The sequence below is a fragment of the Dasypus novemcinctus genome, chromosome 11, assembly GCF_030445035.2.
Source record: "Dasypus novemcinctus isolate mDasNov1 chromosome 11, mDasNov1.1.hap2, whole genome shotgun sequence".
NCBI classification, from domain to species: Eukaryota; Metazoa; Chordata; class Mammalia; order Cingulata; family Dasypodidae; genus Dasypus; species Dasypus novemcinctus.
Genome location: NC_080683.1, coordinates 106,708,857 through 106,734,803, shown reverse-complemented (window position 1 = coordinate 106,734,803; position 25,947 = coordinate 106,708,857). Strand labels below are relative to the sequence as shown.

At 35.5% G+C, this 25,947-nt stretch overlaps 1 protein-coding gene and 1 pseudogene across 7 annotated transcripts in view; both read left to right on the top strand.

Moving 5' to 3' along the window:
- The window catches only part of PTPRK (protein tyrosine phosphatase receptor type K), a 575,029-nt gene that overhangs the window by 374,556 nt on the left and 174,526 nt on the right, over window positions 1-25,947 (top strand). The gene's annotated exons all lie outside the window — the stretch shown is intronic.
- LOC139440069 (E3 ubiquitin-protein ligase FANCL pseudogene) lies at window positions 7,997-17,820 on the top strand (annotated as a pseudogene).

Sequence of the window (25,947 nt, the reverse complement as noted above, 5' to 3'; positions counted from 1 at the left end):
CCTGTTTCCTCTTCTCTTAATTTTACTTTTAAGCACCCAATGCCTGTTTATTTGGATTAAAAATTGATGCCAGAAAAATAAAAGTAAATCAATGGTATCCTAAAATATAGAATTAAAAGCAAGCTATTGATATCTGACAGTTTATCTGGAGAACTAGAGCAGAACTGATTCTCAGTAACTCTTCAGTATCCTATGTCTCTTACCCAGAGCTTGTTTCTTTTGATTCAGAAGTCCAGACTACTCAGGAGAAACTTGGGAAGGACAACCTGGGTATAGATATGTGTATATATTAGGATCAGTGTTAGAAAGAATGAGAGAGGCAGGGAGAAAGGAAAAAAGAAGTTCATTGCATTAACTTTATAATTAAAAGGAACCTAAATCATTCAAAGACTCTTCTCAAAGTTCACATTTCTTTGTTTGTGTTAAAACCTATTTCCTAACTATGATGATCTCCATAGGGTACCTTTAGTAAATAAAACCAGAGGAGCCCTTTAAACTGTAGTGAAATGTCCCATCTTATGTGTTAATAACATGTCTTATTTTTTGTTTGTTTGGTTTTGGTCATATTTTATTCTGAAAATGTCTAAGATAGTTACAAAGCTACTGAGTTCTCATCATTTCACATTTGGACTTGGCAGCTGCTTCTGGACCTATCTATCTTTTTCTAGTATTTCTTAGGAGGAAATTAAAAAAACTGTTTTAGACACCATCAGATTTATCTCTTTCTTACACTGCTTTTTAACATACTTGATTCCTCAGCTCAAAACCTGCAGAGGCTATTCTTGCTTATAGGGTGTCCAAATTCTTTATCTAAAAATGAGTACTTGGAAGTTCAAAATTCTACATGATGTGGCTGTCTTTGTCTAATTTTACCTCCCATTGTACTCTGACCAGAGTCTAAACTCCCATAGAACTACTTTTCTTCATTCCTATTGCCCCCCTACCACATCCCTGCAATAAACTTACACATGTGTGTTTATTGCTGACCCATATTCCATTTGATTAAAGTCTCTTGGGGAGACAGGAGCTTTGCCATTTCTTTTGTATTTTTCACTTCATTGCCACAAGGAGCATTATCTGCAGAGAAAACACTCAAGTGATTATAGAATATATCCATTAAATTTTCCCAAGTATATTTCCCATTATGGTGCCACTCTGAAGACTAAACAGACAATCTCAAAGGCTTAGGATTGCTAATGCTCCAAGGATAGGATGTCTGGTTCCTGGAGTCCCAAATGATGGGTGGAAAACCATTGTTTCAGTGAAAAAAATACACTGAAAAGCAAAGCAAAAGAAAATGAAGCAAAATGAGGGTAACAACTTAATTGAAGGATGAGAGGTGAGAAAATTCAGAACTAGTGTTTCAAAATAATCAAGATGGTGGAAACATCAAGGAGATTTTAAGAGGAAATAGGGGATCAGTCAGTTGGACAGGAATCTTTAAGAGGTAGAAGAAGCACTGAACCTATTTAAATAAGAAACGAAATTTTGGAATTGTGATATAAATAAATGTGATTATTTGAGACTTTCCCATACTTGTTGATAACTGTTTAGGAATCTGTTCCCACATCGCAACATTGCACACCTATTGTTTCCTAATGAAAGGCAGAAAAGAACCAAAAAGAAAATGAGTAGAACAGGTAATTCCATAATATGGTTTGCATAACTACTTTATGTACTTTTGAGGTCAGTCTAAAAACAATCCTTACTAGGCAAGATAAAATTATTCTGGCTTCTCTGTGGGATTTATAGTGAAAGTACATCTTCAACATCTAGTTATATTTCTTAATATCTAAAAAGGAAGAGTATATAGATTATTTCCATTGTGTATATATTAGCTGTTTTAAGGAAAGTGTCTGGCACAAGTCCAGATACACATCTCTTGATAATAATGAGCCTTTATTTTTACAGAGCTATACATTTTGTAAATCAGATAACTGTGGCTTTACAAATATGTGGCAGATGTTTATATTTCAGATGGGCAGGAAAATGCCTAAGGTGGGAGACAATACTTTAATGGGAAGATATACATTTGTTTTCTTTCTTAATACTTGGTATTCTTTGAAATAATTCATAAGAGATGTAGAATCTCTTCTTTATATGATCCACTAAATTTTGCATTCTTATTTATTTTAGCTGTGGGAATATTTAGTATAATTACTTTGCCTGTTCTTCATTAGATTGTGGCCTTTCCTTTGCTTTTAAGAATATCAAAGGTGCTATTTGGGTTCAGTAAATAACTGCTTGTTACTGTTAAGAGATTTTGAGAATTCTCTTTTCAAATGATGTTTGGCTAATAGCTCCGGGCACAACCTTCTTCCTAAATTTTCAACTAAAATGACAATAAGATCTAGAAAACATTAGAATTACCAATATGGAAAACATAGACTGATAGTCAGCCACCCCAAGATACCTCCAACCTTGTCTAAAATTACATAAACAGAAAAAATAATGTGGGGACTCCTTGAAAATATGGCAGAATTACTCTACTGTATATACCTAAATATAATGGGAGATCATCTCCAGGGCTTTTAAGAAGAGTAATGAGCCAAGAACTTGATAACAAGTCAAATTTACCTTCATATACAAAGGCAGCATAAGTCATTTCTGTTAAGCAGGAATTAAAAACAAAAACAGAAAACAACAAAAAAGAAACCTTCAGTGCAACTTCATGCAACTTACTTGCATCATATGTAAGAGCCTGAGAATGCCATGTTACTAAGTAATTTGGGCTCTTCCCTTACACATTTGATCCCAGTTATCAGGAACTTAGAAGATGCATTTTATAGATGGTGCTGCCCAGGGAACAACCTTATCTCTAGGTGTAATGCTTTTTCTCAGATGTTCTATTTCCAGTTTTCTAATATCATATTTATTGGTGTATCTGATGACCACTCAAAACTATATAATGTGCTATTCTTTTTTTTTTTTTTCTAACAATAGCGAACTTCCTTATAGGGTTTTAACACTCAGGAGCAAAGCTGGAGCATACCGTATCAACTTGGTTCTACTATAACAAATCTATGGCATTTGAAATTAGCAGTGCCGAGAGCCTCAGACGATGCAGGGATAGGCTAGATGCATAGCTGGCACAGAAGTCTTTGATCCTAAAAGAAAAGGAATGGAGCAGTCCCCACCATGACCCCACCAAAAGGCACTTCAAAGAGCGTCTACTTTGAAAGTGTACGACCGTGCAGCAGGGTTAGATTGGCATCACACCACTCGAGGCTCACGTCCTAAACTGGCTCACTTTATAGCCTAAACTCCAAGGTTCACATGAATGTGTTAATGAGCAAAAAGTCAGCAGAACTTTCTTGTAGGAGCAGCAAAATATAAGACCCAGCAACTGTTATACTCAGATGGGATTGGAGGCTCTGAGCCAAAGTGGACCCTGCACAATGGCAAAAGAGCACCACAGCTCTGGCTCCAGTCCTCTCCATCACCCTGCCCTCCAACCTTTCAAGAGAGCTTCCAACAGCAGCTCCATGAGTGAGAGAGCAAAGGACATTGTACATGCTTTGTGAACATGCCAATTGTGGTTAGACCTTGTCTCATCTCAGACTAATGAATGGGAAAAAAAAGGTGGTGACAATGAAAATTTTCTGAAATTTAAGTAATGAAGAATACAACACTTGCAATGCAAGGGTCGCAGATAGTGTTGAAAATGCTATGCCATACCACTTTGAAATATCATGTTCATATTCTCAGTAGAATTAAAACAAAAAACAAACAAACAAAAGCATGGGCTCTGAGAAAGATGAGATCCGCCAAGGAGCAGTTAGAGCTCAGGAATAATTCTTAAGGTTCACCGTCCCCAAGAGAAGCTGTAAACATGCTTACATGTTTGCATAAAGATGAATTTGGAAATGAAAATTTATCCATCCCCACAAATATACTTTACTCTCTTGGGATTATTTTTGTTACTTGGTATTGCAATAATATTATTTTTGGAACCATTTTTGTCAGTTTGGGTCAAGTTATTTGGAATTTTCTAACATTCTATTTATTTATAGGTATAAAAGTCTAGAATGTTTGAAACAGGAGCAATTCTGGGACAATATAGGAGTAGGGTTTTCATACATACTTGAGCCCCCACAGCATCAGTGTATTATTTTTTACTTTGAAATTTTTTTCTTTAATTGTCCTTTCAGACAGATAGTTATGAAAGTAATATTGCTTTATGCTTACTTATGTCTTTCCTATTTAACAACATACTAATTAAAAGATCCAATTTGAATGTTGACAGTTTGGAAAGTGTTTCTTCAAAATAAAAAGTCTTGCCTAATTTTATCCTCTAAAATAAGTTAAAAAATCATAGCTTAGATGTAATTTTGCTCATCAATCATAGGAACATAAAGTCAAAATTAATCACTTCATAAGGATGTTTCAAATTGAAGAATGAAATATAAAATGTCTGTGTATTTGTTTTTAACATTTTTTCCATGAAAATGAGAAATACCAAGGTTCCCTGTATTCTGAATTTTGTATAAGGCAAGCTGTGGCAGTTTGAGGTTATTTATGAATCCCAAAAAGAGGAAGATTATGTTTGTAAACTAATCTATTCCTCTGAATATGATACCTTTGATTGCATCAGATTCAGTTGAGATGTCTTTGATTAAAAGATTAGGGCTTTGATTCCACCACTTCAGTAAGGTGTGACTCAGGTTGAGTCCCCGCCCTCTTGGTGGGCTGAAATAAATGGACACTTACTCAAGAAGACATGGGAAGAGAGAGGGCCCTGTCATGCTTGATCCTGAGGGCCCGGGAAGAAAGGTGAGCTGTTTGCCTGATAAGCCAGTCTCCTGATAGTTTGCAGCTAACCTTGTGATAAGACTAGAGCAGCTGAGCAGTGAGAAACCAGGAGAGAAACAGCCCTATGCTAGCAACTGATATAGGAAGTCCTGAGAGACAAGCCCTATGCCAGCCTGCAGCTGAGATCAGGTAGCTGGGCCCGCAGTGCCTTAAGATGAAGAGGAAGCCAAGGTAGGAGAAACCAGGCAGAGATCAGTGACCATCTTGCTTCAACACAGGGCAACTGACTGGTGAGAAAGCAACCTTGAGTTGGACTTTTTCAGGCCTGGTAACTATAAGCTTTTACCCCAAATAAATACCCTTTTAAAAAGCCAATAGATTTCTGGCACTATGCATCAACACCCCTTTGGCAGACTAATACATAAGGAAAATCAAACTAAATTATATGCTCAAATTGTAAATGTTCATTTTTTTCATCATTTAATTTTAAATAGAATTAATCGTTTCTATATTAATACCCACAGCTACAATTTTCAGCATACTCTTCCCTCCTTAAGATTGAGGGTTTGACTAATGACCCCTTGTTAGAAATATGTCAGTTCCATTTTGTTTTGTAAGTAAAATCATAATGTCATTATTAGCAACTTTCAGGTGTCTGTCTGTGGAGAGTTTCTCCCTTATGGCAATGGAAGACGAAGACACCCGGGTCTTAAAACATGGCTGAGGGATGGTGGCAGATGGTGTCAAAGCTATACAGTAAATTGCAGGAATGCTGGCTTGCTATGCCCAGAGCTGTTCGCCATTTTCTCCATTTGACTTGTAGTGGCATATGTAGAGTTAATTTTGTGTGTAGTGGAAAAATCCTTAGGGAGGATGGAGTCAGTATGATATGTGTATAGTAAATGAAAATGAGGTGTGCCGGAAATTTAGTTAATGCCACTTCTGTTTTGTCTGCATGGTAGTGGTGTCATCCGTGTGGTAAGGACAAATTTATGGGAAAAGCCAATCTTATTATTGTTGTCCAGTGTAAGTTTCAAATGGTTGAAGTGGGAATCAGTGGGAGGACTAAAACAGGTAACACAAATTCTTGTTTAAAAATGCGGTCTGTAACTATTTTTATACTTGGCCTTTTATCTTAACACAGTATTTTTAGTGTGCATTTTATGCCATTGCTTCAATTACAGAGGTGGGGTTTTTTATAGTACAGTGGTCTATAATCATTTGTCTGAAAAATGGTTTTGACCTTTGAAGGCATAATTTATGTGCGTCAACAAGGCTAATTTATTTAAATATTTTACATACAAGCTATTAGGCGGTATATTTTCTGTTAGGGAAGAGATCAGAATGAAAAAAATCAACACTAATGAAACTATTTGCAACTTTTAAATCACATTATAAAACATTATCCAGCATTAGTTGCCTCTAAATTGGCATTATTAGTAAATACAGTGAAAATCCCTGAATAGTTAAGCATGCTTTCTTATAAACTGGGGGATGGTTGTTTCAGGATTCCCCCCTTTTAAAACTCAGCATCATTTTTAAAAAGCACTCTCTTACAACTCTCCTTTACTTGAAGAAGAGCATTTTGTTCTACAGGTGTTCTAGTTTTACTTCTGGCTGAGGGGCACCAGATGAGTTTCAGCCAACGTTGCAGTGATAGGTTGATATCGTATGCTGAGATGCCTTGGAAGAAAAAAAGAACACATTTCACTGTTGAATAGTCAGTAGGCTACCTGTGTACAAATGCGCACTGGCTGTCCACTCCACAAGTTGATGGAGACTCAGGCGTTCGTGTTGGGTCTCCCTCACTGGGTGTGGCTCATGTAGACTTATTAGATCCTGCATCTTTTGCTCAGCCCACACTGGGTCACCCATGCTTTACCACTGGAGAAGTAGTTTTTCAAGCAACACATAGCTAAGATTTGGAAGGTTGCCAGAGTCACAATTGCTGCTTTATCTACTTATGACTTTGACAAAAAGCATGGCATGAATTGAATGCTCAAAGCTCTGCCCCTGCACAATCTGTAGTATATTATTTCAGTTATGCTTTTAACTGCTTCTTCGGGAATTGATTTTTCTTTTCAGTTACCAGCTTCCCCTCAATTTTCCTCCCTTAAAAGGGAAGACAGAGAAAAAAAAAATGTGCACAAGGTGTTTGGGAAGATGAACAAAAAGTTGGCATTAACAATTCCATGAGGGATTTGAATGGGTGGAAATTTTAAGCTGCAAGGCCAACATTGCTGGCTCAAGTACCACCAAGTTTCATATAATTCTGGAGTAGAAGAAATACTGCAAAATTGTGCAGATTTCAAGCCAGTTCCTTAAAATTTAATTCAGTTATTTATTCATGGGAATGTGTTTTACATCACATGTCCTTATTCTTTTCCGTTTTGTTTTTGCTTTTGTTTTTGTTTTCAGGAGGTACTGGGGATTGAACCTGGGACCTCGTACATGGGAAGCAGGTGCACTCAACCCATGAGCTACAATCCCCAATGTCCTTTTTCTGTAAGGTATCTGTTTCCAAAGAGTCTTGGGTATCTAAATTTGAGGAGAGGTTCTCCGTCCTGGTTTCTGTGGGACCAGGGTTACCCTTGTGTACGCACTGGGAACATATATGTCTGACCCACTCCTTCTCATGCAGCCTGAGAGACTGAACCAGGAACGCCTCATAGTCTTCCCTTCCCAGAACTTGCCCTGTCTGTGGAAAGCAGTTCACAGAGCTCTCCTACAGAATGATGTGTGAGTGCAGTCAAGTCATAACTGTCTGGAGCGGGGATTCCTCAGTGTAGGACATAAAGCACAGTGGCCAGGTCCCATGAGGAAACTGTTTCCTAGGGAAGAGGGTACATTTATATCTCTGTAAACATGGGAACTCCCAGGTCTGCACACATGCCCAAAGGAAGATATATAAGATGGCCCCTACAGTTTGGTCTGGAGCATTCTCTCAACTCATTGTATTGGTAAGCCCTGAAGGAGAGCATTCTCATAGTTTTTCTGCAAATACTGGGAAAAGTCTTTTCTTCCTTTCCTTCCTCTCTCCCTCCCTCCCTCCCTTCCTTCCTTTCTTTATTTTGTTACCTCCTTACATTAAAGGAAAGCCCTGTCATAGCACTAACTGCATATAATCTTAAAAAAAATAGCCTCTATGTATAAATTCTAGCAATAATAGCTTAAAATATCAAAATATTCAGGTTTCAATGGAAGATTACAAAACATAAAAACAAAAACAAAAAAAACCAGAGTGATGGTCCAGGCAAAGGAAAAGAAGAAAGCCTCATTGGTGGTTACCAGTGAGGAAAAGCAGACTGGGGACATACCAGAGACTGTAAAAAATAAAAAAAAAGATCCTAAAAGAAAATATCAAACCAGACATGGAACTTTTGAAAAGGGCCAAAACTGAACTGAAGACCACAGTAACAGAAATTAAAAACTCTACTGGGGTTTTCAATAGCAGATTGGAGCTGGCAGAAGAAGGAAGTAGTGGACTTAAGGATAAATCCATTAAAATTACACAACCTAAGGAGCAGAGAGAAGAAAAAAAAATGAAGAAAAGTGAACAGAGCTTGAGAAATCTGTGTGACATCGGCAAACATACCAATATACACATTGTGGGAATCCCAGAAGAACAAAGAGAAAAAGGAGCAAAGAGAGGATATTCAATGAAACAATGGCAGAAAGCTTCCCAAATTCAGCAAAAGTTATGAATATACACATCCAATATGTTCAACAAACTCCAAACAAGGTAAACCCAAATAGACTCATATGGTAGCATATTATAACCAAACTGTTGAATGCCAAAGATAAAGAGATAATTCTGAAAGCTACAAGAAAGATGGAGCCTCAATAAGATTAAGTGCCTATATCTCACTGGAAACCATGGAGGCAGTGGGATAACATTTAAAATGCTGAAAGCAAAAATCTGGCAACGAAGAATTCTATATCTAGCAAAACTGTCTTTCAAAACTGAGGTAGAGAGCTTCCGCTAACCTCCCAGGGGCTTGCAGACTGCAATCTGTGGCAGTGACAGAAATGAGCTTGTTATGCCAGTGCCCTCTGTTTCTCCCCCAAAACCGAGAGAAAACAGTGTATAAAGGATTCATTTCAGCTTAGAGTTGTATATGGGTTCTTGCTTCGGTATCAAAGTTAAAAACTGATTACGCTTCTGGTAAAGAGCAATCTCATCACTCAAGTTGAAAACAAAGTACCTGCAGAAGCACCAGATTGGTTTGTGGATTTTATTGTTCCGTTTTCTGTTTCTTGGACACTACAGTCTCCTTAAGTTAGGTTTTGGCAGCCTTAGAATCACTGAAGGCATTCTGGAATGTTATGGATGAAATTGACTAGAAGACTTGGATACCTGAGCCAGAAAAACTTTCATGGAGGGCAGCAGCACACAGAATTGCATTAGGGAATAATGTCTTAATAAGTATAGAGGTAGACCACCAAGCATCCCCTTCTACTTCCTGAATGATGCTTTCTTGGAGCTGATCATGTGGTAAAACACCTGGGAATTTAGTGACACAGAAACATACATTTGTAGAATCCAGAAAACAGTCTATTCCAAAACTTGAAAGATATTTTAGAAATTGATTTTCCAGCTTATGCTAGCCTGGAAAATTCTAATTTCACTGTGGATTGTGGAATTTGTTTTGCTTATCAACTTGATGGTGCAATTCCTGTTCAAGTATGTGATAATTATCAGTTTGGAAAACCTTTTTACCAAATATGCTTATATCAATTGGCTGTAAGTAAAATAGACTGGTAGTCAGTTTTATCATATTTGGTGAAAGTCAGTATTGTTGTAAGCCAGTTACCTTGAAAATATCTGGGGGGAACCTCTGAAATCAGAATGTTGCATTTCTGTGAGGAACTGGGAACAAAAATTTATCAAAGGATTTTATTTACCTTCATAGAAAATATAGGGTAAGAAATACTAACATCAAAAGAAAAAGTATGGTTAAATTCGAACAGTATACATCTCCTTTGTGTCTTCTCTAAGAGTAAACTGGGGAATTATATGCCAAAGTCCTCTACAACTTTCTAGGTCTGTGACCTTCATATCAATTACGGAAGAACCATGTATACCAATATGGAGATTCTGGCTTGTTAAATATACCTGGACTGGTAAAGTCTTCATGGAATTCTTAAAATGGATTTAGGAGTTATAAACAGATGGACTTTTGTGAAGAACTTTTTACTTAATTGAAAAATTCTTGAAGCATTAAAAAAAAAAAAGAGGGAGAAATTCAGACATTATCAGATAAACAGAATCTGAGGACGTTCATGACCAGTACTGGCCTTATAAGAGAACCTAAAGAGAGTTCTGCAGTTTGAAAAGAAAGGACGATAGGCAATGGATCAAAGCCACGTGAAGAAAAAAAGATCTCCCATGAGAATAATGACATGGGTATAATGACAGTATTATTGTATTTTTGGTTTGTAACTACACCTTCATTTCCTACACAATCTAAAAGGCGGATACATAACAAGTAATGATAAATCAGTTATTCTGAACTCATAATGTATAGGCATACAATTTGCGACAAGAACTACATAAAGGTGGGGCTTGGAGCAGTATAGGAATGTAATTTGTATAGGCTATTTAAGTTAAGTTGGCATCGAAGCAAATGAGATTGTTATAGCTTCTGGATGCTAAGTTTAAGTATGGGAACCATAAAGGAAATACTTGAGAATATGCAAGCTCACTGAGACAGAAATTAGAGTACATTTTTCTGGGGCAAGGGACAGAGGAAATAAGGCGTTGATATGTAATTGGTGTAGGCTTTCTGTTTGGGAAGACGGGGAAGTTCTAGTAATGGATGGTGCTAGGGTATTGCACCATTGTGAATGTGATTCATCCTACTGAATTAATCCTGCTTGGGAGAGGTTAAGATGAGAAAGTTTATGTTGTATATATACTTCCACAATTTAACAAAAATGAAAGCACAGCTAAAGAGACATCAATGTATATGATTCTGGAAGGAATCTAGGAAGTGAGGGAAAAAGGTTCAAAGTACATTATCGGGACATATGAAAAAGGGTATAGGCTGTCAGCTTTATATCAATGTTAAAATTCTCGAACTCAAAAACTACACTTAGGTCATGAATAAGTGAATATCATTGTTTTTTGGAAGTGTGCATGACAGTATTAATAGTTCAAGTGCAAATGTTCAGAAAATGGATTAATAAATAGGTAAATAGATGGCTTTATAGACAGATATGTAGATTGAATGATACAGCTATTATGGCAAAATATTTAAAGTTGGTGACCTGGATGCCTGGGGGAATAAGGGTGTGTTGTAGTTCTCTGTTGTGGTTTATATTACTTTTGTAGCTATCCATAAGTTTGAAAGTATTTCAAAATAAAAACTTAAAAACAAATTACTATACTTTTGTTTGTGAAAAGTAGTTCATTATTTGGTCAAATAGTCCCCAGGTATTGAATGAAATTGCCAAATGAAAATTTTTTAAATGTGCCTTGTGGGGTTGCCATGAAAATATGCATAGTCAAGGCCTCAGTAAGTCTTATGATAAATAACCTTGTTTAATTTACTTAACTCAGCCTTTCCTTAGTAAAACCTCTTTACACCATAAATACCTATTTGTATCTCACTATCCTGGATCACAGTGTTAGGGAAATTGCAGCGATTCAAAAACATAGAAGGAAACATTGATACTACTTTGTGATGGCGGGATATGGAGGGTGAAGTGAAAAAGGTTCCTAGGTATTTAGCTGTGTTACTCAGCGGTTGGTGGTCCCATTCCTTGTGATGGGACACGGCACATGTATTATTACTTTCATGGACATCCTGGCAAACAAGTGTGACTAGTGTTCTTGCTTTAAATAAAGGCCAGTTGATCTGTACATTTCAAGATTTATTATTGAGAGCACATCCTTGGAAGAAATGTAATGTATGCAAAAATAGATTTGCGATTCCAACTATGTGAGGATATTAAATTTAAATTTACAAGACAGAAAAATTATAATATGAATAATTAGAACAAATTATATCCCACTGCAAGTTGCCTTAATCTTTTGACCTAAGCAATCATTTAATTTCTGCATTACTGTCATCTGAAAACATTCTACGACTTGGAGGAAATATACCATATCATAATTCTTACTGTATTCTTCTATCTTCTTGCTAAGCATTCGGAGCAAAGTTGTGCATTCAGAACTGGCAAGATGATTGTCTGAATGTGACATTATCTGATGACACTCAGAAAGCCTTTAAATATAAAAGATATGGAGAAATGCTTCATTGCTCTCCTTGGATGGCACTTTTTTTCTTTGCATCTAAGCAAGATTAATGTTCTCAACAGACATGGTGACATATCTAGCCATGAAATGGCAATAAAGTATAGAGAAAATGGGCGTAGGGACATGCCTAATAAAATGCACTACCTTAATTTTTTTCTAAATACTGGCTGTTTGATAATGTTCTGAAGGTAATGATATTCAACTTGTAAATGTGTTGCATATGTCATTATGTTTTTTTTCTCTCTATGTGTGTACTCTGTTTTTGTTAACAGTGATAGATCACCTCACTTTGCCTTGTCTCCTGTATCTCAGCAAAGTGATGGCATTTATTATTCTTTTCAGTTCAGTTTAGCAAGCATTTATCCAGTAGTTTCTCTGTTTAAGATAGTATGCAAATTGCCCCTTGTATGAATGTAATTCACAGAGAAACAGAAGAACCTGAGAGCAGCAACTTAATTTAGGTGAATACTTAATTCCTGGTGATCAAAGCTAATTAGTGATCTAATTTTAAAAAATCTAGCAGTATACATTGTAGCAGTAGGACTTTATGTATAGTGTGTGGTGCTTCCATATGGAAATTACAGTGTAATAAGGCAAGATATGTTTTTATTTATACAAGCCAAGTACACCAGCGTGCACCACACACAAGTAATATTTGTGAGTATTAATAACTTGAATAGCAATGATCAGATGACTTTCTCTGAGGCATATGAAAAATTATTTGGGGAAATACTGGACATTGGTGTTGAATCATCACAATTAAAAGAAATAAATAGGTATAGGCAAAGTCACAAGCCAACTTAAACAGATAAAGATTACATCAAGTTGAAAGGTAAATTAAGTTAAGGCAAATTGTACAGTTTTCAAGGCAAGAAAGAAGACTCAAAGTAAGTCCAGATCTCTGGCTTTACAAATCATGAGTCAAATAAACAGTATATGCAATTAGTGGAAATATTTCCTGATGAAATCTGTAGTCCCATTTAATCTTGCATTTCAGAATGAGCATTCTTGGCATCTTTGATAGCATCTTTACCAGGAAGTCTTAAAATGGTGCCGTGCAAAGAGCAATGTGTGAAGGGATGGGGAGGGGAAGGAAGGGGAGGGGAAGGAAGGGCTGGCTGCACCCATGTCCATTGAGAAGGAGATTTCTCTGTAAAGGATGAATGTGGTTTTGGTAGACTGGGAAAAAGAAAAGAGGATTCTCCAAGCTGAAGGAAGGTTTTCCGTCTTCATTTAATATGTCACTGGTTTTCAAACTTCTTTAGCATTGAAAATCATTTTTTAATTAAATCAGTGTGAAAGCCCAACCAATACTTCTGTAATTATACATTTATTTCACAAGGTTATAGAATGTCCTTAAAAGCCAATCAGTTGATTTATGCATTCGGTATGGTTTTTGGGTGTCAGGAAAATCCTCCATCTGTAGATAGTTCATGTAATTGAAGAAAAATATATTTTAAGAGTTCATTTTGAAATCCCAGGATAATCTCCAATTAAACTGATCCAGAAGCTTGGAAGAGGAATCATTGGAAATTGTTATTTTAATGCTGAATCACAGAGAATTTAACTGCTGCTCACAGTGCTTACTAGGAAGACTTCAATTTGAGTGGAGTAAACTAATATATTGTAGGTACCATTTTAGACTAGTATTAAATGTGTCCTTGCTGTGCTCAGTCATATTTTTCATCAGATTTAGAAAATGGTAATATTTAGCTTATTTTGCATGTTGAGTCTAAACTGCAAGTTTTGGTTTCATCAAAGACATTTTTCCTGCAGGTAACATTGTAAACCTGCATCAAGAAAATGAGCTTATTCAGTTAAATAAAATCCTCAGTCATAAGGAAGCCAAACCATTACATCCAGATTTTAGTTGGGATATTTATCTAATAGAGTTTTTTCGAAAGCAAAAATATTAAAAAGTATTTCTTTACCCCTTATGAAATAGTCCACTAGCAGATTGACCTAAAGTGAAATTTGGTTTGTAACTAGAAATTTTAAAAGGCACTGCTGTAATTTAAAGACTTTACAGGAACAAGAGGGACAAGTTGTAGGGTATTTGCTCAAATTATTTTGAAAAATGCACTTACTAAACAGTAAACACTTTTCAGTGCAGCATATCATAGCTTCTTGAACATACGCCAGCTTTTTATACAGCTGCCACTGTTGTTTTTCCTACCACTGCCTTAGAACCCTCAGAAGAGGCTTTTCTGTGTGGCCTTGCAAAATTTAGTAAACCTGTCTGTGTCTCTTAGATCCCTAGTCAGGTAAATAGTATAATTGTAGTCATATTGCATATTCTTATGTTGAGAGGTTTAAAGAGCTAAAACACCTGCTAGAGTTTGGCAGATAGTAAGTAATCAATAAATTGCAGCTCTTTTTATCAGTATTGTTATTGAAATTAAGTGCACATTTAATGTTAGATAAATATATTTTTTAATAACATTGCAATATTGAGTATAAGCAAAAACAAACTTGGCATGTTTTATTTAGGCTCCTCATATTTTATTTCATGATTATGTTGTAACATTATGTAACCATAAAATAATTTTGCAGATTTTCATAGCATTTTACACACTGAGATCTCAGACACTTGTTTTTTGCTGGAAAGAGTGAACCCAGGTACAAGTAATACTTTTTAAAAAATTCCCCATGTTAGAGAATCCTTTGGATTAGAGTGAAAATTTGGGGTATATTCAAAGCTTTCATGCTGTTGTCAATATTATCTACATTTATGGAAATATATCACTTTGCCCAGTTATCATTTGTTACTTATTATATTGATCCTTTACAATCTTGACTCATCCATCATCAAATTCCTTCAGAAATTTTCTAGTGGTAACATTTTAATTTACTTGACACATTCATAGGTACTAAAAGTTAATTAAGTACACACATTTGCAGTAAACACTGAGGCCATAATTAATACTACAACCCAACAGGTTTACTCATTCTACACATATTTATTGAGTGTCTACTGTGCCAGGAACTGTTTCAAGGTGCTTGAGACACATCAGTGAACAAAACAAAGACCTTATATCCTATCAGGGTGAGACAGGGAATAATGTACGAGCCAATTATATAATGTGCTGGCTGGTGATAATAAGGAAAAGAAATCTTTCCCATGACAAGAACATGATCCAAAGGTATTTGCCTGAGCTTCGTTTGCCAGTTTGACTGATTACTATGAACATTTATAAAAATAAAGTCCTCCCCTGAAGATTGCGAATAAGGCAAGCCTGTCCTCTCTCACCAGCCCTATTTAGCATCATACTGGAAATCCTAGCTAGTGCAATAAGTTATGAAAAAGAAAAAAGTGTGTCTAGATTATTCACAGATTATATGATTATTTATGTAGAAAATCAAATCTCAAGGAATCTATGAAATGAACTCCTGGAATGAATAAATGAGTATAAAATGATCACACAATATAAAAATGCAATTCACCTGTATACCAACATTGAACATAAGAATTTGAAATAAAAAAAGAAAAAGACCATTTACATTAGCACCCCTTAAACAATGAAATGCTTAGAGAGAAATTTAACAAAACATATATAAGATTAGTATTTAGAAAACTCCAAAATCATGAAAAATCTAAATAAATGGAAAGACATTTGTGTTCATGGATTGGAAGACTCAATTTTGCTAAAATGCTAGTTCCTTTTTTATAGATTCAGCAACATCCCATTCAAAATCCCAGCAAGCTGTTTTGTGGATATCAAGAAACTGATTCTAAATGCATATTTGGAAAGCGGAAAAAAACTAGAATAGCTAACAAAGTACTCAAGAAAAACATAGTTGGAAGTCTTCCATTACTGAAATCTAGAATTACTATTAAGCCATTGTAATCAAAGAAAGCATAGGATAGTTGGAGAAATAGACCCATACAAGTATTCTCAACTGCTTTTTGACAAAGACAGTTTAATGGGGAAAGGGTCATTTTTCAACAAATGGTGCTGGAAGAGTTGGACATCCATATGCAAAAAATGAACTTAGACACAGAGTTTACATAAGATTTAACTCAAAGTGGATCACAGACCTAAATGTAAAATTCAAGATATGAAATTTCTAAAAGAATCTCTGCAAGGAAATGTATATGACCTTGTGTTTGATGATGAATTGTCAGATAAAACACTAAAAACATATTCCATGAAAGAGCAAAAAGAAAAAATGATTCAGTTGGAATTTATTAAAAGCTCCTGTGCAAAGAACACTGTTAAGAGAATGAAAAAAGCCTTCTAAAATATTTGCAAATAACATATCTGATAAAGGTCATGTACCTAAAATATACAAAGAAAACTTAAAATTCAACAATAAGAAAATAACCCAATTTAAAAATGGGCAAAAGTTCAGAACAGGTACCTCATAAGAGAAAATCTACAGATGGCATAAACATAATAATATGCTCAATATCAGTTTTCATTAGGGAAATGCAAAGAAAAATGAAATACCATTACCCCTTTCTTACACTGGATAAAATTTAAACTGCCAATAATTCCAATTGTCGGCTAGGATGTGGACTTCTCATTCATTGTTGGTGAGAATGCAAAATGACATGGCCATTTTGGAAGACAGTTTGGCATTTTCCTACAGAGTTAAATGTAGTCTTACCATATGACCCAGCAATTTTTCACCTAGGTGTTTACCAACTGATTAAAAAACTTCTTTCCACACAAAACCCAAGAACTTGCATGGGAAGGTTTATCCATAATCACCAAAAGCTGGAAACAAGAAAGATGTCCCTTCAGTAGGTGATAAACAAATTGTGGTATATCCGTATATGGAAAACCATTTAGCAGTAAGAATGAATGAGCTACTAAGACACACATGTACATGGGTGAATCTTAAATACATATTGCTAAGTGAAAAAAGCCAGTCTGAAAGGCTACATACTGCATGTGTTCAGTTATATGGCACTCTGGAAAAGGCACAACTATAGAGATATTAAAGAGACTGGTGATTTCAGGGGTTGGTTTGGGGGAGGTTTGAACAGGTAAAGCAGGGAGGATTTTTTTTAGGACAATGAAACTATTCTGTATGATACTCTAATGGTGGTGTAGTAGGTTAAGTGGTGGCTCCCCAAAAGATTACATCCACATCCTACTCCCCCAGAACCTGTGAATGTAACCTAATAAAGAAAAAGAGTGACTCTTATCTCAAATGGTCGGATGTGTTATTACGTTAAGGATATAAGATTGACTAGGATTATCTGAGTGGGCACTAAATAGCATCACGTGTCATAAAAAGTGGTGAAAGGAAATAAGATAAACAAAAAAAGAGAAGACAGAAACTTGTAGAGGAGGTAGTGATTGGAAGATGGAAACGAAGATGAGAGTGATGTGGCAACAAGTCCAGGAATGTCCCCCAAGAGTAGCCTTGCCAGATTTCAGGCTTCTAGCCTCCAGAGCTGTGAGAGAAAAAACTTGTTGTTTTAGCCAAAAGGTTTATAGTAATTTCTTTTACAGGAGCCACAGGAAATTAATACATATGGATGTATGGCACTGTGTATTTATCAAAACCCATAGAACTTTACAGTTCAAAAAGTGCACTTTAATGTGGACAGATTTAAAAATATGTATTTATTTAAGAGGTGAGAGAATCCCCAGATGGGATACAGAATGTGACAAAATAATCTACAAAGTAATTATCACTGTATTACTAACATATGAAACAAACTCACTGAAGGTGACAGAGGGTGGTGCTAACCTAAATAATTTTGGAAATTAATGAAGAATGTAAAACTAAAGGCAAAATTACATCTAAGTAATGGGAGGAGGCTAGCATGATCCATGTGGTAATGGTTAGATTTGGAGACATCAATATGAACTCGTGTTTAGCATAATATAGATGCAAATCATTTTGAGTATATGTATATATATATATATATAATGTATATGCACAGGTTAGTGTATACACATGTATTTACCTGTTCTGTCATCTGAGAGTTCCTGGCAGTAGGGATAACTCAGTAACAAGGAGCACAGCTAGCACCCAGATCTTGGTAATCCATCCTGATATGAATGAATTATTGAACATTTTAAACAAATGGAGGAGGATAAATTTCCCATGCAGAATAGTTCCAAATAATTTATGTAGCTACTCCACTCTCAAGAGGTAGAGCATAAGTCTCCACTCCCTAAGTATGGGCTGCGCATGACTTCCTTCAAAGAATACTACATGGAAGGGGAGGGGGCAGTAACTTTACAGGGAGACACCTGACAAACACTCCCCCAGCTGGCTGGTCAAGGTCATCATCAATAGTGATAAACCATAATCTCAGTCAATTCATGGGAAGAATATCCAATAAATTCCAATAGAGGGACATTCTGCAAATATTTTACTAGGACTTCTCAGAACTGTCATGGTCATCAAAAACAAGGAAAATCTGAGTAACTATTCCAGACTTGAGGAGAGGAAAGAGACATAATGACTAAATGTAATGTGGTTCTAGATGCAATCTTGGAACAGAAAAGGACACTAGGTAAAAAGCTAAGTAAATCTAAGTAAAAAAGGATGAAACATGGAGTTTAGTTTATAATATACCATTATCAGTTCATTACTTGTGACAAATGTACCATTCTACTCAAAGATGTTAAAAACAGGGGAAACTACGTGGGGAGTATGTGGGAGCTCTGCATAATTTTTGCAATATTTCTGTCCATCTGAAACTATTCTAAAATTTAAAAAAAGATATTAAAAACCAAAGTAATGTCCTTGCCATGACTCATCCACAAGGTGATCAAATACCTGCATAAACCTCCAAAAAAATAGATATCTGCAGCACAAATGAACATTCTAGTGGCCTATCAAGTGGTAGAATTGGTTTAATCATAGCAATTATGATAATAACAAGTAACAATTATTGAGCTCTCACTGTATGTCAGGCACTGATGGGAGTGCTTTACAAATATTTAAAGCACTCCCATCTGTACTTTACATGTATTTTTTCTTTTAATCTTCATGTTGCAATTTTATCCTTGATTAATATAATAGATGAGGAAACCGAGGTTAAGAAATTTGCCTGAAGTCACACAGTTAAAGTGTTACATACATGTGCTAACCAAGTTGATTGTATTCTTTAACACATTAATGAAATGGAAAGTGTATCAAACATTTGCAGAAGTCTTGAGTCCCGTTCTTGGGCCTGAGGGTGTCACTGTAAGGCTCAAGCCCTGGGAGACATGAAAGTTTTCTAGCGTAATCTTAGTCTGAAGAATATTTATTAATCCCTTTTGCTGGGACCTCCTTGTGCCTTTCAGTTTAGGATTTCATGTAGGATTCCACCTCAGTTATACAGCAGTCTTCGAATCCACTCCTACCTTCCCTATTAAATTTCTATTTCCCTCCGAAGATGATTTACTTTTTTATTCGGATTTCCCACACACACACAGACACACACATGTGCTCATGAATGCATGCACGCTTGCACACAATTTTTCTTCAATTTAATTCATTCTTTATAACATGCCTCCTCCTCAAAGACTTAAAAATTCAATCTTAATCATGTAAAGACTTTACACTCTGCAGTAAGCATATCATTTCCAGAGGCTATTAAAAGTATGTAGGTGCCAAGTAAATGTATATGATGGAATAAGTGATTCAAATAGAACAATTAACAGATGGCAGGAACAATTATATATTCATATTCCGGTCCAACAGCATTTGGTAGATATAATTACCTTACAGGTGTTAACTGCCCTTCTGTCATGGAATGAGACATCTCTGAACACTTGAGAGGCACAGTTAAATGACTGATGGTCACAAATTAGTAAAAATTCTATTGGCTCATTTTTTTTAGACATGACTCAGAAAACTAAATTCAGTTGTTGGAATCTGGTGCTAAGTTCAGAATAAGTAAAACTAAACAGGAGAGCAGGTGTGGTGTAATCTTAACGTTGATTGCTGGGGAAGGAGAAAAAACCCTGAGCATTAAAAGACGTTTAAGATTCACTCAACATTTCGAAGGTGCAAAGTCCAAACAGGCAGTCATTTAGGGAAAAGGAAGCAGCTGTTGTGAAGTATTCCTTTGAGTTCCTTCAAATTACCTGAGTTTCATATGCAAAAGAGTATTATCATACTATTATTACATACTTTTTCTACAAAAAGTTTTCTGTGTAGATAAGTTTGTAATTATGTTTCTTTATTGTCTTGAAATTATGATGCTAGAATGGGGAGAAAATACAATTTTCAGTGTTATTATTGTTAATATTTTATTCATTTTTTCCAGAAATATTTGAAAACAGACAAGCACACACATTCTCGCACAAATTAGATCATTCAGCCATCACTGCTCTTAGTTTATATTTAAATTTTGAAGAATAAATATTTGCTACCCCCATTTAACATTTATATGGATTGCAGCTATCAGCCCAGAGAAGTATTATATATATCTCACTTGCCACTGGAAAAATACAATTTGACTAATACTGGGAGATTTCCTTACTTTTGTTCTACCTTCTGGACAACTCTGGTTCTCTGAATTTGAACTGAAGTCAGCACAACAATTTAATACTTATTTACCTCACTGTCTCGTATATTTCAGGTTACACAGGATTGCTATTGTTCCTATCATTTTACAAAGTAATGCTCGTGGAAGGCTCTGGGTTCTGGGCTTCTAGGTTCTTGGCTTATGTTGCAAAAAAAGAATTTAAGGACACCCCAGAGGGTGAGCAAGGGAATGACGAGTTTATTGAGAAACAAGAAGAGTACACAGTCCTAGGCATGGATGTGGGCCTGCTACAGGGTGAGGTGTGCGCATGGCTGCCCCAGCTTAGGCCTTTTTAAAACTTTTACTCTTCCCCCCTCATAATGTTGGGGAGGGGCCCCAGCTGTTTGCTGTTCTGATTGGTTGCGCCACCTATTAGCTCTCAGGGGGCCAATGGTAAGGCTTTTGTTTGAAGGTATCTGGGACTTCTCCTTGACCCTGGAAAGAGTTCCAAATGAGATGGAGTCGCCAGGATATCGTGGGATCTTTCCGGCAGCCTTCCTTTCAGGAAGTTTCCCAGCAGTCTCACTGCCATGTTGTCTGCTGGGCATGTTTTCTGCCAGGTCTTCAGCTGTGACCCAAGTCGTGCCTTTCCTTATACTAACCTGCCTCAGAAATAGTTTCAAAACTATTTTGTAAACATACACAAGTGTGACATTTTGCACTATCTCATTGCTGGGTTAGTATATGTGTGTGTGCATATATGTGTCTGTATATGTGTTTTGTAAAAGCTATTTTCAATACTTTTCTTTCAAATTATTTAAGTCCTCTTACAAAGAGAATAAATTTTTTCCTTTTAAAATATTTGGACAAAATATTCCTTAGTTGGTAGACCTAACTAATGTTAAAAATCAGAATACAGTTTTAAGGTTGTTAAATTGCTCGCCTAACATAAACAGATAAATTTGGGGTGGGGGGGGATGCTATATCCCCCTTTTTCTCTTGTAATGAAAAGTTAAATGTTTAGTATTGTAATTGTTATTTTTGTAATGATTATCTGTAATGTGTCAGTTTTCCTTTATTTCTATATTCCCTTCGATGGCAGTTGATATCAAGTTGTGTGTTAAAATTCTTTTTTCTATTTTAAGTTAAACTGAAAAGCAGCCTTGGATTTGGAACTGAGGGTGAAGAATTAACAAAGTTATGATTACTAAATCTTTATAGAATTGCCTTTATACTATAAAATAGCCAAAGGTTAATACCTGAAATTACTGGAGCTAGCTAGAGTGGTCTCACCCCTGTTTACGGTTACTCTGGATTTAGCCTCACGCTTGTGTTTGCTTACCTTTATGATGGCAATTCTGGATTGACCTTACCCTTGTTTCTAGATTAGGCCCACCCTCCTGCATGTGTACCTTTGGTAACCACTCCACTCTCCTCTGTTTAGTATCCATATGAAACCCTTGTGAAAGGACCTGTGTTCTGTATATCCCTATCCCATTAGTGGAAAGACTGATAGATGGAAGGTCCTTGTGACTGACCCTGACTTGGTACCATGCTCACCCCCATCCTCTTCTGCCCCTTAGTGTTTATTAATGACGGAATCTGAGCCCAGCTCCACCCGTTATTCCTTAGCACCCTGGTGCCATAAAATATGAGAATTTCTGCAGATCTAGGAGGTAGCTTTGGGCCCTTAGGCCACTGTGCTCCTTTGCTTGTGCAAGCAAATAAACTCTCTCTCTTTGAAACCCCCGTGTCTCAGGAATTTGCTTTAAAGACCCGTCGGGAAAAAAGAACTCACTTTTGCTTGGTGTCAGTTCTTTTGTCTAAGATGTTCTTCAACAAGTCTGATGCTTTTACTCTGCCTCCCCCCTTTTCTTTTGCAGTTAAGGATATTATACTTTTCTGCCTTGAATATTTAATAAGTAAAAAAACTGTTTCACAAACACTACATAAATAAAAGATAGCCATTCGTATGCACCTTCACTCTTACCTGTTTTCCAGCTTTTGAATTTGATAATGCATTAATATTAAGAAAGTGTTACTCCGGCCACATGCCAATTGTTCATCTGGTATCATTTTGAAAGATTTTGACTGGTGGAATTACTCTATCTTAAATAAATAACTGAAATTGATGTAAAGCTGTATGGAAACAGTGCAGAGATTCTCAAGGTTTGGGGATAGTCTTTATTTTGTTTTGTTTTGTTTTTAAATTGCAATTCTACATAGAAACTATGATGTTACCTCTAGGATGATACTTTTAAATGTTTTTTTAATATAGAGTGGGAAATTCAACATTAAAGGGAGTGTAATCTCAAATTTAACCGTATCTGTAAGACTAGATCTGCAAAGAAAAAGACTAGAATTGGTATGTAAAAAAATTAATGATAATGATAGTCATCCTTAAAGTAATACTAAGTATAAAAATTTATAACTGAAAAGTTACTAGTAGATTAGTTAACCCTAATTATTTCAGTTAGTATCTTTTTTTTTTCATATTTCATCAGATTGTAGTAAAAAATTGAAGAATCCGACTGCCTACGTCTCCAGTTCTTCCTGCAACAAAACATTTGGACAAAATATTTAACCTCATTTGTAATAAGGAGACCAAAAAAAGTACAATCTCATATGGTCATTGTTGGACTTAAAGAAAATGACATCTAAAGCACTCAAATAAGTGCCTGGTTTATACTTCTTGCTCAGCACATACTAATTATTATTATTAGATAAATTTTAAAGTATGTTTTAAATGGTTCAGTTGAAAATAGGGAATATCTAGCAAAAATATTTAGAAGCTGCTTTTACAATCATTGTGGTTACTCACTTTCCATTATACTTAAGCCCATCATGGTACTGGTGAGTTAATATGGAAGCAGGAAAAGTCATGACTGAGAAACCTATGTGAAACCAAAGTCTTTTTCTTTTGGGATAAAGTCAATTCAGTCCTTGAGTAAATTTACTTTTCTAGCTATAATTTTCTCATAGACAGCTTTAGTTTACACCTGAAAATAACTGCCAAAGTCAGCAGCACTATTAGAAATAAATCCTTTGAGAAAATATTTTCAAGCCACTATTATATATTTTTGAATATTTTCAATCTACCTCAGGGTTTGGGGAATGTTTTATTAGCAAGAAGGTAAATATTTAAAACTTTCATAGTTTAAGAGACCTTGCATTCCTCTTTTGGAGTAGAAAATTAGTATTTAAATAACAATCAATCTAAAAAAGTATGAGTTAAAGAGATACCATTTTTCTTTGAAAATTTAATTGAAAGGAATAATCAAAAAAGTACAAGGTTTTAGAAAGATGTATGACTTGTTACTTCTGTTTAGTTATGTTTTCATGCTAAAGTGTTTAAAACTATTTTTTTTTATTACTAGGGAAAAATGAGCCCCATAAGTATGTTTTAGTAGCATAGTAGATTTCATTTAGTTAATGGATTATACATTAGTCCCTCGGATGGTTAAAATATAATTTTATTTATGCCACTTCATTTGTTTGCCTGGCTTTTTAAAAGCAGCTGATTTATGCTGATTGTTCAGTTCAAGATTACGTAGAACCTTACCTGGGAAAATTCCAATCAATGAAGTGAATCGGCTGATGTTATGTGTGGGGAATGGAAATGCTCTTGTGGCTCAGAACTTCTGATAAAGTTCTTTACAAGACAGATGTAAGGAAAGTCGATGTCCTAGGATTGATAGGAAAATTTCCTTCTCAGATTTCAAACTGTGGAATGGCTAGAAAGCAAGCCTAGAAATAAATGGCTGGTTCGTCAAATAGAAAAGGTTAATGGGGGGTACCCTCAGGATCAATTTTAGGGCTGATGGTATTAAATCTATTAATGATTTAGAAGATGAGCTGGAGTTTTGCTAATGCCATCATTTTAGTTCACTTAGTAAAAACCGGGAAAAGAGTAAGAACCCAACTAAAATAATTCAGAGACGGTAATTATAAACCAAAAAAAATCAAAATGATCAATTCCAAACTTTTGACTGTCCTATACTTGCATGTTACTGGCTCAGAAGAAATTGATGGAGGGGTGTGGGGACTATTCAAGCTTTATTATAGACATAAGAAGTGATGTGCAATTCAGGTTTCTTCTTGCTTTAACTATATTCTGTATTCTATATTCATCTAACAGAGGTCTCCATATTCAAGAAAACTCTATGCCTATTCCTGCATACAAACCAACACCGTATTTAGAGCAGAACTGTTTACTTCTTTTACTTCTCATGTATAGTTTCTTTGAAAATTGGTTTTGGATAGCTGAATCTAGTGCCAGGGTATTTGTGCCACACAGACATGCCACAGTGCAAGTCCATGGTGGCCTAGATTTATTGCCATTGCACGCAATTTAAGCCATAGATCCCATTAGTGGAAAGTCTGTTAGATGGAAGAGTAAATGAAATGAATTGAATCGGAAGTCACTTATGACTATTATTTACTGACATCATTGTTATTTACCTATGAATGTTGTGATAAAATAAGCTTTGGATGATGTGGGAATTCTTTCTACTTTCCATAAAGAGGTAGCCTCCTTGTGGAGCTTGTGGGTTTTTGACTCTATACCAATCTAAATAACACCAATAAAAAAAAAAATACAAGAAGCTTTAATACAAGATGAATGCTTATATCCCCAAAACTAGACAGCATAGAAAAAAAAAAATATGTTGGTCTTAATTGGCCAAAGTAAATTAGGCTGCAGATATAAAATACAGAAAGTAGTACAATATAAATGAAGCACGTTATAAAATGTTTTCTTTGGAAACATTTCAGATGTATTAATTTGAGAACTAAATCTTAAAAAAGTATGCACAGGTATAAATGTTACACTTCTTTCAGCAGAATTGCCTAATTAATATGCTTTGTTCAATGGTTATTGAATATATATTGATAATTGCCCCAAGCTGCAATTACACTGATCTTCTTAGTATAGAAAATTGGTTTCTGAACTGTTTCAAAACTGTATTCCTGTAGCTGCTTTAGGGGCTTTTGAATGCTGTCATCCCTAAGTCTGAATTCGAATGTCCTTGTTCATCAATACAGATTTTCTATTCCCATTGATGTATTCATTAAAAAAGATCAGTATTATAAATTTGAAGTTCTGAAGCCAGGTTTTAATAATAAGTTTTATCTCTTTTTATACTATTGCTCAAAACAGACTTTTCTCTAAGCCATCATTTTACTGAAGCTTGGAAAAGTCCCTGCCTATGGTGACACAGCTACTTCTACATGCAGATTTGAACCAAGCAATTTAAATCCAGAAATTCTAATCCAGTGGGTCATATTTCTTCCTGCTCGTTTAGATACAAGGTTATGGATTTCCTCTGCAATCTTTGAAAGAATAACTAAATTATTTTTATTCAAGCATCTGTTTGTTCCTCTGGTTGGGCCACATCTTAATCTGTTTGAAAGATTATTGTCGAGAAAACTCCTAATCCCCCCTCCCCACATATATAGTTATTAATAGTGTATATCTATAGCATGACCTTTTCATAAACAAGCAATA